At 38.6% G+C, this 16,387-nt stretch overlaps 1 protein-coding gene across 7 annotated transcripts in view; it reads left to right on the forward strand.

Moving 5' to 3' along the window:
• Positions 1-16,387, forward strand: part of Nt5b (5' nucleotidase B) — a 580,494-nt gene that overhangs the window by 499,191 nt on the left and 64,916 nt on the right. The window lies entirely within an intron of this gene.

Consider the following 16,387-nt stretch of genomic DNA (forward strand, 5'->3'; position numbering starts at 1 on the left):
TTTTTATGGGGGTGAGACCTAATGCAGAGAATCAGGAGTAAACTGGATCATCAAGGGCGGGGGGAATGATGAGAATGTGTGTGTAAGTTCAGCAAAGGTATACAAACTTAATAATGATATGAAAGTCATTGGGCATGGTTATATATCTGGAGAAGGGGTGGAAATGTGCACTTGGGGTCTGGACCTTTTGAGTGTATCTGGGGAGGAAAAGAGAAATTTGTCCACCTGTGCCAAGCAGACTGTAGATTTCAGTATAAGAAAAAGCTAAGTAGTAATTTGTTATGTCTGTACAAAATGCCAAGAGCATCAGGAACAAAGGGGGTTGAGTTCATTGCTTTGGTTGAATACATTGTGGACTAAGATTGTTGACATTAGTGAAACCTGGCTATCAGAGTTAGAGCTTGTAATAATCAAGATAAGTGTAAAGGGTACAATACTTTTAGAAATGATAGAAGAGATCAGTGAGGAGGGGGAGGGATTACAACTAATGATATCAGATGACTTAAATCCAGTTAGAGTAGAAAAACATGACATCAATAATAATAATAATGTTCCATGTAGCAATGAGTTGAGGTCAGTGAGTGGAGGCTAAATGGATGAAATATATGGTGGGGATGTTGATACAGACCTGTTTGTTCTGCTGTTGTGAACAATGAAATGCATTGCCAAATTCTCTGATGGGTACTAAATGAGTGATCATTATGGGCACTAGTTCTTCTAATATTTTTTTTTTTTAAGGTCGCACAGACCTGCTACTGCTCTGATCATTACATTTTTACATGAACTGATGATACATGGCACTATAAAAATCATTTTTTGTAATACACATAAAAAAAAGTAGCATTGAAAATAAAATTTCAGCTGTGTGGCAACAATTCGGTGTGTACTGGGGCATCTCAGTCGCTGTGCAGCATTAACCTGCATAGCTTAGAGTAAGCATTGATTAAAAGTTACTTAAATTATCCAAACATTGATTGGGTAGCAGATAAACCTCATGATATGAATGAAGGAGGAATTTATTAAGTTCTTGCAAGGCAACTTATTATTATTATTATTTCAGGCAACTCTAAGGAGTTGACAAACTCATTGAGGGAGGCCTAACATCATGTCAGGAACGACTATTCGACATTCACACAGTATCTATCATACCTCGCCTTGAACTCATTCATGGTCATAGCACCCACAAGAGATGCTGGCAACTTATTTCACTCATTCACCACTCTCCAAGTAAAAAACCTAGCTCTAACACCCCTACTAACCACATTCTTGCCCAGCTTCCGTGTATGGCTCCTAGTCCTCCCACCACCAGTCCTATTCTCAAAAATATCTTCCAGGTTAATCTTATAGAAACCCTTCAGTGATTTGAATGTCTCAATCATATCACCCCTTTTCTGCCTATCAACCAATTTTTGCAACCCACAAATCTTCAACCTGTTCTCATAAGGTTCATTCCACAGACCTGCTATCATCTAGGTCACTCGTCACTGGATCCTCTCCACCTCCTCCCCATCAAGAAGAAACCCTGGTGCCCATATCTGGGCAAAGTAGTCTAGATGGGGTGTACACTATCTTATAGAAACCCTTCAGTAATTTGAATGTCTCAATCATATCACCCCTTTTCTGTCTATCAACCAATTTTTGCAACCCACAAATCTTCAACCTGTTCTCATGAGGTTCATTCCACAGACCTGCTATCCTCTTGGTCACTCGTCTCTGGATCCTCTCCACCTCCTCTCCATCAAGAAGAAACCCTGGTGCCCATATCTGGGCACAGTAGTCTAGATGGGGTCTTATTAAGGCTCGATACAGAGGAACAATAACTTGTTTGTCTCTGCTTGTTAAAGTATTTTTCAGAAACCAAGTGATTTTGATGAGCTAATTTAGCCACTTTTGCGATGTGATATGCCCCCTAAACTTCAACTCCCTGTCCACCAACACTCCCAAATCCCTGGCCTTATCAATCTCCTGGAGTACGTTTCCACCATTGTGATATACTGCTGCTAATCGTTTCATCCCAAAATGCATAACCTTACACTTTGCCACGTTAAATTGACATCCATTTTCCTTGTCCCAGTCCTCCAAACCATCCAAATCATCTTGCAAAATTTTGACATCCTATGCACTCACAATTGCTCTACCCAACTTTTCATTATCAGCAAACAAGCGAACACTTCCTCTCAGATGCTTTCCTATATCTTTAATGAACAAATTGAAAAGTAGTGGTCCAATAACAGAACCCTGCAGCACACCACTAGTCACGAGCCATCTTTTGGACTCAACTCCTGAATAAACTACTCTCTGATATCTCTCCATTAACCACCCTCCTATCCATCTCACCAACCCTATATCCATCCCCATCTGCTCCAGTTTACTGATTATAGGTCCATATGGTATCCTGTCAAAGACCTTGGCAAGGTCCAGTAGAATTACTGGACCTTGCCAAGGTCCCATTACCGTTATCCAGTTCAGCCGTCACTGTGTTATAAAACGTGAGCAAGTTACTGAGGCATGATCTACCCTTCACAAAACCATGTTGTCCCCCATACAATATCCCATTTTCATCTATCCAATCCTGTATTTTTCTCTTGACTATTTTCTCCAAGTCCTTGACAACGATTCCTGATATGCTGATCGGTCGGTAATTTACAACAGCAGTCTTGGAACCTCCTTTATGCAGTGGAACTATTTTCCCCTCTTTCCACCCCCTCGGGACTAACCCAGACCCGAGACTCAAATTAAACGGTCAAGGGTACTGACAATTCTTTAGCTGCTTCACGTACGACATGAGCTGGTATACCATCCAATCCCACAGATGTATTGACATTGAGGTTTTGCAATAGACTACTCACCTCCACTTCATTCACCACAGTTCCCGTATAATCTATTGGTTCGTTCATTTCTGCAATGTCACCACCTGGATGATATATTCTTGCAAAGTGCTCGCTCAGTAATTCAACTATATCAACTGATTCGGTTACCTCCCTACCATCGGCATTCTTTAAAATCATTCTGCCATATACATTTTTTCTTTTACTTGCAACATATCGAAAAAACTGTTTGGGATTCTCTTTAGCCTGCATGGCCAATGTTCTTTCATAATCCTTTTTTGCTTTTCTTACCACATTCATTACCCTTCTGGCCTGCGTTTTATACCGTTTATGTGCCTGCCGGTCATCTTTCTCCTTAAATTCCCTCCATAGTTGTTTCTTTTTTTTGCAGCTCCAGCTTAAATTCCACACCTTTAGCCACCTCCCAAGTCAAGATCCTATGATCACTCTCACCAATTGGTGGCAACGTGGTCATATTCATTACAGCCAAATTCTCAGATGCAGTTACTAGGTCAAGCACTCTCTGACCCCTAGTATTTTCCATTACATGCTGTCGCAGATTGTTATCCCTTAATAATCGCATAAAATCCAATTCCTTCCTCCCATGTGTCCTGTCCTCCTTCCACTCAATGTTACCATAGTGGAAATCTCCCATAATAATTACCCTCTTTCCACTCATTTCTTCTATTTGCTTATGCATACTATCTCCACCATCTATTCCATCATCTGGTCTATAGCAGCACCGAACTGTACATTTTGTTCTGCTAGTTTCAATCTCACACCAAATAGCCTCAAATGTGCTCTTTTCTTTATCCTGCAGTTCCACTTCTATTCTCCTTGGCTGTAGCTCATCAGCTATCATCAATAACACTCCTCCCCCCATTTCATTCTCCCTGTCACTGCTGAACACACCATACCCCTAACATTCAATCCCACTAGCTGTGTCATCTTCTGTCAGCCATGTGTCACTAATGCCAATAACCTGTTATCTGGAAGTGCCAACCAAGGCCAAAAATTCTTCCTTCTTGTTCCTAATAGTTCTGGCATTAGTATACATGAATTGCAGAAGCTGATTTGTCCCATCCCTATTTTGATGCCTTATACTAACTATCTATCCCATTCTGATCTGTGGTGTTTCCTACTCACTTGGGCATATTACACACATTCATACACTCACTCAACTGTCTCCCTGAAGTTTGCATATCTACTTCCCCCCCCCCTATAATAACTCTAGTTTCCCTGATTCTGCACATTCACTTCCACTACGTTCAACAACATCTTTTCAAGTCTCTGTACACCAAATCCATTCAAATGTAAACCATCCATTTTATATAAATCCTTTCGCCCATCAAATTCATTCCACACATCTACAAATTCCACACCACTCATCCTGCATAATTCATGCATAAAGTCATTAGCAATTATGGCCCTCCTTCTATACTCTTCACTGTCATACCGTGGCAACAGACTCACCATCCTAACTCTCTCACTCTTCTCTTTTGCTACCTCAAGCAATTCCTTCACATCCTCACTCATAGCCTTTTTGTTTCCTTTCAAATCATTTGTACCTGCTACCACTATCAATTCTTTCACTCGCTGCTTTTGCATTCTAATTGACTTGCTTACATTCTTAACATTCACACTAGGTTGGTACGATTTTGCTAAACTGTCAACTAACACACCTCTTACCAAGGAATCTCCATACAACACTCGCTCTTTCATTTTGTTTACACTCACTATCATACCCTTATTTTTTCTATCATGCTTTTGCCGATTATTAGCCGGTATGCTTGGTAAACATTTTTGCCAATGCTTCAGCTGTCGATTTGTCCTTTGTATCGCTCCGTGTAATAGAATGATCTCACTCATTGCGTTAGTGTCATCATTTTTATTCTCCGATGATTCATTCAATCGTTCTGTATGTTTACCTTCATTCTCACTTTCAACACCACTCTCACAACTATCAGTTACTACCTCGCAAATATCACCATTCATACCTCGCATATCACTCTTATCTAGATTCTCACTTTCAACAACAATATCACTCACACGACCTGAAACACTCTTTAAATCCTCACATTCTTTACACTTTTTGCACACATTCACTCCACTATCGTTGTTTAACCAGACTCAAAACCGCTCTCCTCGATGCATACATTTCGCAAATGGTACACTGAATCCTTTAAGTTAAAACGTTTAGACAAATATGGCAGCTGGATGCCATCTTTGTATTCCTGTTTATGGGAGCCATGTGCACAGATAATCGTATCTATCAATTTACTATTAAAATACTAAAAAAACACACAAAAATCACCCAGACACGCTAAAATACTAAAAGTAAACAATACTATGTAAATACTATGCAAATTCACCAATTATTACTCAAAATATCACTTATCTGTTCAGGAGCTATCCACAAACACTACACACCATGTAGCCCTCTAGTGGCTACAAACTGAAGTAACATGCAAACTTCCTCAAGTAACATGCAAGAGAAGGAACTCAGGGTCAAGTTAGATTTCATCATCACATAATAGGGAAGGTCACCATTAAAAAATACAAGTATTTTACCAGAAGTTGATGATAAAGATCATGCTGTGTTTTCCTAGAAAGTAGTTAACTATATAGATGTTGCAATTAGGACAGGTTATATGCTGAACTACAAAGTTGGAAATTGTAACCAATTTAGGAGAACTATCTTTGGTCCTGTAGTATCTATTACTGAATGGGAAAGATATTAGCAATGCATAGGAATTGGAAAAATTGCTTAAATAAGGAAGTATCTGAATGTTCGAAGAGTAAATACAAATCAGGTGTGAGTGAAATGGATGTACAACCTTATTATGCAAGAGATGTCATAAGAAAAAGATGATGTGGAAGAAATTGTGAGAATAAGAGTGAGAGGATGTTATGAAATATATAAAGTGCATGCCAGAAAAGTTAAGAGTATTGTGCAAAAGGCTAAATCAGAGTATGAAAAGAAATTAGCTGTGCAGGCTAAAGGCAGTCAAAAAGAATTTTTTATCATTATGCTGCAAGTAAAAGAAAGAAAGAATGAAATTGGAAGAATAACGTTACTGAATGCAGATAGCAATCTTGTGTTTGAAGTTGATGAGATTGTTCAGCTAACTGATGGGTCTCTAGGTGGTGAAGAAGCTATTTATAACTTTTTCCATCACTTTTCAGAGTACTGAGATGAGGACAGTGAGGTGATAATTTAATAGCTGACTTTAATTTCCCTATTAAAAACTAGCTTCCAGATGGCTATGACATCTTATAAAGGCAATACATGATGGGTATTAATTTAGGAACATAAGCTCATAGTTCTGGCACAGCTGGAAGAACACCATCTGTGCCAGAAGAGCTTATTATTATTATTATTATTACCACCCCAAGAACTCGTGGAATCAAAGACCCATCTGGGAGGTCCTTTTATCACACACACATAGCTCATCATACCGTGTTTTAAAAACATTCAAACTCTTTGCAGACACCACATTCTGAGGCAAGGCATTCCAAACATTCACAACTCTGCACGAAAAAAACCTGCCTCTCACTCCATTACTCACACCCTCTTTATACAGTTTCCAGGGATGACCTCTAGTTCTCCCCAATCTCCCACTATTTTCTGTAGAACTTCTCCAGCAATGATCCTATAACAACCCCTTACCAACTTGTAGGTCTCTATCTTATCTCCCATCTTCCTCATGTCCACCAGACTCTGCAAATTGCATCTTCCCAATCTTTCCTCATACTCAACATTCCAGAGGTCAAAAAACTACCTTAGTCAGTCGCCTTTGGACCCTTTCCAACAACTCTTCATCCTTCTGAAAACCAGGTGACCAAATCTGGGCACAATAGTCCATGTGTGGCCTAATCAAAGCCTTATACAATGGAACAAGAATCTCCCTACTTCTACAAGTTAGTGTCTGCTGCATCATTCCCAGAAGCCTTTGTGTTGTCTTCACAGTTTTGGCTATGTGTCCCCATAATTTTAGATCCTTATCCACTATCACCCCCCAGATCTCTTATTTCCTCTACCTCCAACAATATATTCTCACCAAGCATAAATTCTGCATCCTATCTTTGTTTTCCAAAATTTAAAACCTTACATTTTGCAACATTGAACTCACATCCCCATTTCCTTGCCCAATCACTCAATCTATTCAGGTCTTCCTGTAAGGCCACAACATCTTCACTACACTTCATGGTTCATCCCAACTTTGCATCATTTGCAAACAACTGAATATCTCCATTCAAATCTTCACCTATATCATTAATATACAAGTTAAACAGTAATATACCTAAAACAGACCCCTGAGGCCCTCCACTGGTGACTTTCCTTTTCCTGGATATTGTTCCCCCATACACAACTTGTTGATACCAATCAGATAGTCAGTCTCCAAACCAGTGCACCAATCTAATATCCAACCTCCTCTGCTATAGTTTGACTGTCAACCTATCATGAGGTACTCTATCAAAAGCCTTTGCAAAATCCAAGTATATTACTATGTATCCTTTTCTCTGTCCAAGGAAGCAGTCACTTTATTGTAATAAGTAAGTAACTTACTAAAACATGACCTCCCTTTAGCAAATCCATGCTGTCCATCAAAGATAATACCATTGTTATCAACCGAACTCTGGATCCTAGTTCCCACAAGCTTCTCCAACAACTTAACCACAACATCTGACACACATATAGGCCCATAGTTTGATGCTTGAGTTGGATCACCTCCTTTATGAAGTGGCACAATCTTGCTCTCCTTCCACTCCTTAGTAACATGACCGAGTGCAAGACTCATGTTAAAAAAATACATCAAGGCAGGTGTCAACTCCCTGGCACATTCTTTCAGAATACGTGGTGATATATTATCAAGTCCCTTATTAACATCTAGTTTACTCAACTTCCCATTAACCTCTTGCTCACCTACAGTCAGTCTCTCCTCCTCATCATCAACTGCTCTCAATCCCTCCATGAAGTCACATTCACAAGACTGAAAGATCTTTATGAACAGCTCATTAAGTATCTCCACCACACATTCTGCATCAGCTTTCTTTATACCATTTTCTCCAATCAGTGTCATCCTTCCATAATCATTCTTTCTTTTGCTGGCTACATATCGAAAGAACTCCTTAGGATTCTTTTTGGCTTCATTGGCTAGCTGCTGTTCATACCTCTCTTTTGCTACTCTCACGAACCAAGTCACCCTCCTTGCTTGGTCTTTGTAGACCTCATGGAATTGGTTATTTCCACTTATCTTATGCTGCCTCCACAATGCCATTTTTCTCTGTATCGCATGCTTAATCTCTTTATTCATCCATCTCACACCCACCTTATTTACCTTCTCACCCTTGGAATACGTTTAGACATTGCATCTACTAAACACTTTTTGAAAATTCCCCAAGCTGCATTGATCTCTTTTCCAGCTAAATCCTCATTCCATGCTATGCCTGCAAGCTGTCTCCTGAACTCTTCATAATCATCCCCTTGTAGTTCCACATATACCCTTTCCCTACAGAGGTCCTCACACTGCTGGCTACCACCATGATCACTCTCACCAATTAGTGGGTGATTTGACACTTCATTTATAATTACATCCTCTGATGAGATGACCAAATCCAAGACTCTCGATCCTCGTGTGCCCTCTGTTACATGCTGTCTGAGGTAGTTATCCCTCAAAAACTCAATAAACTCATTTTCTTTGCTTCCAGTTGCTATCTCTACATTCCAGTCTATATTGTCATAATCAAAATCTCCCATAATGATCACTCTTTTCTTATTTGCTTGGCTAATTTTATTACACATTTCATTATCACCACCATCCACATTACCTGGTCTATAACAACATCCCACCAAGTATTTGATACCATTCACCTCTATCTCACACCGTACTGCCTCAAAACTACTGGCATTATTTCCCCTCTTGCATCTCTACTTTATATGGACATAACTCTTTCTCTATCATCAATAGCACTCCACCTTTTTTACCCGTTCTGTCCTCACAAAACACATCATACCCTTCCATCTCTATTCCTGTCAGGATGTCATCCTCTTCCAACGATGTCTCACTTATTCCTACAATCTTTGGGTGAACAGACGCAATTAGTGCAACCATTTCATCTGCCTTGTTTCTTATACTTCTAGCATTTGTATACAAACACAACAGATCATTTCAGGATCTACAGCTAGTTCCACTGATACTACCACTCACTCGATGTTATCTCTCCATGCTTGACTGGTGCCATTTCCCTTTCTGCTTCTTCATTTTAAAACCCTTTTCAATTCCAACTGTTTCCTCTTGATCACTGGTCATCTCATTCCTTTTCTGCCTACACATGCTCACCTCCTCTTGGAGCATCCACCTTTCTCATGCTGTGTACCCCTGTCCACCCTGAGCCTTCCCATTTCCCTGCTCCCTCTTGCACACCCATTCTCTCATTTTCTATACTCATACCACTTACTTCCCCATTCATAACCACCTCTTCAATCTCTCCTGTCTTACTCTCCCACTGTTCTACATCACTTCCCACTTGATCCGATTCATTCTCTCTATTCACTTATCTACCTTCCAGCAGCAGTCTCTCCAAGCGACTCACACCATAACCACTCAAATTCAGTCCATCGCTCCCATGCAGCTCACTTCGTCCCTCAAACTCATTCCACACATTAACAAACTGTACTCCCGTCTCCTCACACATTTCAGCCAGCATATCATTCATAATCTTTGCTCTCTGCCTCATTTCACCACAGTCATACCTAGGCAACACGCTAACTACCCTTCCTCTCACACTATTCTCTTTTATCCTTCTAAGCAGCCTCCTGATATCCATTCTGACACACTCTCTTCCTCTCTCAAATCATTTGTAACTATTAATACTATTAACTCTTTTGCTCGTTCCTGCCATATATCCAATGCCTCAATCACTCTACTCATTTTAGTGCCTGGAAAACATACCTTGTGCATTCTATCCTCCAGCACACCTTTAATAATGGAGTTGCCCTACAATGCCACTCGCTCATCTTTCGTTAACTCTTTCATGCCATCATTATTTATTTTAATAGTTTTTACCCAAATTTTCTTAATTTCATTTCTTGCCTCATGCAATGCAATTCAACTTCCGAATCTCGCGACACATTCTCTCTATCATTCAATCTTTCTAACTCTCGACCTCCTCTTCTCACTTTCACTCTCATTCATCCTTCTTTGTTTCCATACTTTCAGTCCAACATGTATCCAACTTTCACTATCATTCTTCTCATTTTCACACTCATTCATCTTTCTTTGTTTCTGCACTTTCAGTCCAACATGCGTCGAACTATCATCCATTCTTTTTTCGCTATCATCCATTCTTTCGGTTTTTTGCACTTTCAATTTTTGTGTCATGCCATTTCTAGTTTCATTTATTCTCTCAATTTCGTTTCCTTCCATCACTCTCACCTCACTTTTGTCCCTTTTAACATCCGTTACGGTTTTCAAATCACTTTTTTTCTTTTTTACTGATTTTTTAACATTTTTTACCCTCTCTTCCCCACCATCCTTCTCTTTCAAGCGTGCGCTCATTTTCCCCACGAAAGTGTCGCTACTAACACTTTCTGTCATCAATTTCATATTTGCATTCATCAATTCTTCATTCAGGTCACACTTCACACATACCCTCCTTCCATCCACATCAAATATCCACAAATCATTTATGTAATCGAAAGAATACATATAACAGACCTCACACTTAACGAAACAACTGAAATATAAATTAAAGTCATGGAATGACAATGGTAACCTGCAAAAAATGGCAGCACCATTTTTTGCAGGTTACTAAGTCTAATAATAAAGATTTCGTAATTAAGTTTTTGCAAAAAAAATCCCCCACACTAATAAAACTGGTAGCGCACAACGTTTACAGCCTCTCTTACTCAAACAATTATGCATATATTAATTATTCCTAGAAAACTTATCCCAATCAGGAGCTCTTCTTATACATGTCACTGTGCTTGACTCACGAGCACCCACCATTTTATTAGTATCAAGGCTAGTGAGTATTCTTCTGATGAAAGATCAGAGGAGACATAGTAGAGTGTTTTGTGGAATAGGGGAGATATTTGCCTTGAACATCTAAACAAGAGTTGGAGGAGAATACCGATGCCAAGGGATCTGTTTTATCTTTAGGAGATGTAACTACTGTTCCATTAGGGGAAGAGAGAGAGAGATGAAAACAGTGGGACAGAAGTTTTGCCCAACAGCCTTAGCAATGGATCAGAATGCTTGACTGAGGAGGCATCTGAATGTTCAGAGAACAAATACAAATTGGGTGGGAGTGAAATAGATGTGCAACCTTATTATGCAAGACTTGCATAAGAAAAAGGTAATGTGGACATAGGCACCTTGTTATAGGGATATAGGCACCTTGAGCAAGAGATAAGCTTTAGTGTATTTGGCTCTTACAAAGTCAGAATTTGATTTGTTGACGATTTCTTTGTAATTGTTAGCGACTGAATGCCAAGCTTAGCAAAAGACTAGAGATTTTTGCCTGAGACATTGAGTATATGCTGCATTTTTAGTTTGAATTGCTTTGGCACATTTGTTGGAAAACCAAGCATTGAGTAGGGTCAAGGATTTTAAGTGGCATGGAGAATAAAGGCACAATGGAAAAGAAGTATAGAAATCCCAAAAGTCATCCCCAATCTGGTACTACTGTATTGCCATAGGATACATGATTAAGATTGCCTGGGAGGACAGCCTATAAAAAGAAATATATACAAGGTGATGGTCAGAGTTACTAAAAGGAAAAGTAACATCAGAGGCATATTTGGAGAGAAACCTGATTAAGAAAAGGTCCAGAGTGTTGGGTAATGGGGATTACCTGGAATTCTGGTAAGTAGGTTAGCAATTTGCATGAGATCATTACTGACTGCAAACAATTCAGCTTTTGTTCCATCTTGGTCAATGAAGCCGAGAAGGTGAGCCAGTCAGAATTGTGGAAGTTGAAATCCCCAAGGAAAGCTTATATCACTTGGTTGATTAGACTGTGTGCAATGCAGCTTTCAAAAATAGATTATCATAAAAGTCAGTATTAATCATCAGAATTAAGAGTGTGTTTATGGTGGCAAATAAGGCAAAAAAATCTTGAGCAAAAATAGATCATATAAAGAAAATTCCATGGCATATAACCTTTGGCATGAGATATCACCGTGTGTCTTGAGAGAATGTTCCAGGAAGTTAACAACAGCTTTAACGTGCATTTTTAACATGAGTCTTAGATTAGCCCAGGCCCCAAAGGAATGGAAAGATGCCAAAATTGTTCTGCTTCATAAAGGAGATGATAAGACTAAGTCTTTGAATTATACAGTCTGCTTGTCTGGAGTTGGGTTCAGGTGTTGGAGAAGCTAGTGAGGAAGAGGATTCAGTACTGGGTGGACAGCAGTAAATTCTCTTTAATGGACAGCATGCATATATACAGTAGTATATTTAGATTTTACTTTTGATAGATTACCACATGACAAACTAGTAGTTAAATTGGAACATATGGGGTTGGATAACAGATTAGTGCATTGAATTGGAGAGTGGCTGACTGATAGGTGTCAACAAGTTGGGTATGGAGGAATGATATCTAAGAAGAGGAAAGTCATTAGTGGCATGCCCCAGGGGTCTGTTTTGGGGCCATTATTGTTTAATTTGTATGCAAATGACATTCCAAAGGGCTTAAAATGGTGATAATATATAGTTGTTTTCAGATAATGCAAAATTGGGGAGAGTTATGAGAAGTAGGTGCAGATGTAGCTTTGCAAGAGGACCTAAAATAGACTGTCTGAATGGGCAAGTGTGTGAGGATGTCTGTTTAATGTTGCAAAATGTAAGGTTTTAAAATTTGGGAAACACGATGGAATGCAGAGTATAGTATCAGTGGAAATATTTTGGAGGAGATGAAGGATTTGGGGATTGTGGTGGATAGAGACTGGAAATTTTGTGAACAGTTTTGCTAAAATTGTGAGGATGGCACAGCAGATTATGGGAATGATATGGAAAACACTGACATCTTAAGGATGCTTTGATTCCATTGTACAATACTTTGATCAGGCCACATGGATTACCCTGCACAGATTTGGTCACCAGGTTTTCAAAAGGATGATAAGATGTTGGAGAAAGAGAGTCCAGAGACAATTGACTAATTTGATTTCTGATCTCTGAAATGTGGAATATGAGGACAGATTGAGAGAATGCAAATTACCAAATGTAGTGGATAGAAGAAAGAGTGGGACATGATCAAGATGTATAAGTTAAGGAATAATTACCGGATTAGCATGGATTTTTCATTGAATAACTAGAGACGGGGGGGGGGGGAGAGGCCATCCCTGGAAACTGTATAAGGTGGGTGTGAGCAAGGGGGATGAGGAGTAGATTTTTTGCATTGTGGGTGGTGGATGATTGGAATGCATTGCCTGAGAGTGTTGTGAGTGCAGGGACAGTGAATGCATATAACTGAGGTACGATGACCTGTGCATGTGAGAGTGGGACCTCCCGCAATGCATCTCTTGATTCCATAGAGGTCTTGACTTCATGATAATAATAATAAGAAGAATATATCACACTTGACAAAAAGAAAAAAAATGGGATGCTCCACCAAGTTGAGATTCATTGATGAATAACAGATTGATTTTGAGTTTCTAAATATTGGTTACATTGTTGACGTTGTATTAAGCAATCAGAATGGTAAAATCTATGTGGAAGTGTAACTTTAACACAGAGTTTTTCCAGGTATATTTTTATTGTTTACTGCAATTTTGTTTTATTTCTGATAGTGTTTCTTTTATTTTTATTTTATAATAGTAAAACAAAAATTTTTATGCTGTCTTCGTGTTAGCATGTTAAGAAAATTTGTATAATATGGCATGCAATAGAGTTAGACTTTTGTATATGATTGCCACACAGGAAGTGTCCAGATTTCAATCCAAATTTATTCTCGTCAGTGTTCCTTGCATGCTGCCATACTTGTACTCCAGCCAAGTACAACCCTGCAGAGTATGCAGCTGCAGTAGGATTTAACATTTGTCCAGTATATATATTCCACATGGAGACTATTTGTTGAACAATTACTGTATATTACTGTGTATAATGAGAAAAATTTATGGTAAAAAATACTACTTAAAGTTAGGGGTTCGCATTATATGCGGATCTTAAAAAATATAACATCTTATTAGACTTGCACACACAATATATACTACCTAATGCCTATGCAACCAAATCTACTTGACCCACTCGCATTCGGTGACTGAGCACACATCGTATATGCTCATAAAGCCAGTAATGTAAGTAGTGCTAATATCCTGCCCCCTTGGCAGGATATTAGCACAGTTATATCGGTTTAACCACAGTTCATTTTAAATATTATTCGTTAAACAAACCTAGCCTGAAAATGAGCCACCAGAAATGTAAATGTTCATCTTCTGAAGCAGGATTTAAATTGCGTGTCATGCAGTTTGCAGAAGAACATAATAGCAGTGTTGCTATGAGAGAATTTGGTGTAGCAGAGAGTAATATTAGACTTTGACATAAGCAAAAAGACAGTCTTGAAAAAATCTCCAAAACCAAATGTGCCCATCGTGGAGATGTAGCATCCTGTCCAGAACTCGAGGAAGAGTTAAATGAATGGATTTTGACATAACGACAAGATGGCATTATAGTAACAAGAAATGCAATTCGTTTTTGAGCTCTACAACTCAAGAATGGTAAATTCAAGGCCACGCCAGGTATTTCATCTTTTCTTGCTTCGCCTGGGTGGTGCAACTGATTTATGAAACGCAAAGCATTAACATTATGACACTAAACAAATATTGCACAGAAGTTACCAAAGCAGCTTGAAGAAAAAGTGGAGTCCTTCCATAAATTTATCATAAAATTACAGAAGTGTTACGGATATGAACTTTCCCAAATAGGCAATATGGATGAGATGCCCATGTACTTTGATATGCCTGGGAATCGAACAGTAAACTCAGTTGGTGAAAAGAGTGTCCTCATAAAAACAATGGGACATGAAAAACCACATTTTACCATTGTTCTAGCATGCATGGCAGACGGAACCAAATTAAAGCCGACAGTGATATTTAAAAGGAAGAAAATTCCGAAGCATATGAAATTTCCACGAGGTGTCATTGTTCGCGCCAATCAGAAAGGTTGGATGCATGAAGAAGGTGTACAATTGTGGCTGGATCAAGTATGGAACATACGTCCAGGCAGCTTGTTACATCAACAAAGCATGCTAGTCTGGGATATGTTCCGGGCGCATTTCTCGGAGGCAAGCAAAGAGAAAGCACGTGAGCTACGTACAGACCTAGCAGTCATACCGGGTGGTCTAACTTCCGTTTTGCAGCTGCTTGATGTCAGCTTGATTAAGCCATTTAAAGATCACTTACATAAAAAATGGAGAGAATGGATGTCATTTGGTTTGGTGAGGATGACAAAGGGTGGGAATTTTCATAAGCCTGAGATCACCCTAGTCACCAGCTGGGTTAAAGAAGCTTGGGATTCGATACCATCTGAAATGATTCAATGTTCATTTCTTAAATGTGGAATAAGTAATTCAATCGATGGATCCGAAGATGACTTCATATACGAAAGCGAGGATGATGCACAACAAAATGGAGAGCATGATGACGATGACGACAACTGCTACACTGATGATGCAATGCCTACAGATGAATTTATAAATGAAATGTTTGATGACTCAAAAGATGAAGAAGAATTTAAGGAATTTTGACATTTTGTTTTAAAATAAATATTTCTTTTGTTAATTCGTATTGTATTATTTATAATGTTATGGAAGAAGATTAACAGATCGCATCACGTGGACATGGCATTTTAGGGCTAGTTTTCAAACAAAAGTTCTAGTTCGCATTATATGTGGATTACATTATACGTGAAAATATACGGTATTTTACTGAGTTTAAACCACTACTAGTTTCAAGTACATTATTGGACACCTCATCAAGAGAGTGAAATGAAACAATTTCAATGACTGAGTTAAACAACAAGCAAATCAAAATTAACGCAGAATGTTTTAAAAACACTAACGTTGGTGGGTGCATGTTGCAAGCAACGTGATGAAGAGTGTTCAAGATGTGATAAAAGGTGACTTGACCTGATGTAGGTATCAACCTTGTTTGATACCTTAAATTGAGTTTTTTAACCTTTCTGATGATACTTTTAATGCTCTGAGAAATAAATTGTAGTCAGTGCAGGCTATTTGGGCTATTTTTGTATGCTGGTCATAGTAATTGATTTTTCTCTGATTTATATTTTATTATGTTCTGTTTCTCTTACAGAACAAATTACAGAACTTGTTCCTATGGAACAAATTCCATAGGAACAAGTGATCTTGTATATGCACAAATTATTTAGTGGTGATTGGAGAGGTTTTGGAGGGTGAAGGAAACTTGAGATCTTATTTAATGGGATAAAAGCAACTTCTCTTTTAATTATAAATTTAATTGAAATATCAAAATTGTCTAATACCAATTCTGCTATGACATAATGTATAGTAGATTTATATAAAATTTTTTGTTTTTT

The sequence above is a fragment of the Typopeltis vanoorti genome, chromosome 4 (assembly GCF_054136105.1).
Source record: "Typopeltis vanoorti isolate ZY-2024b chromosome 4, IOZ_Tvanoo_1.0, whole genome shotgun sequence".
Classification (NCBI taxonomy): Eukaryota; Metazoa; Arthropoda; class Arachnida; order Uropygi; family Thelyphonidae; genus Typopeltis; species Typopeltis vanoorti.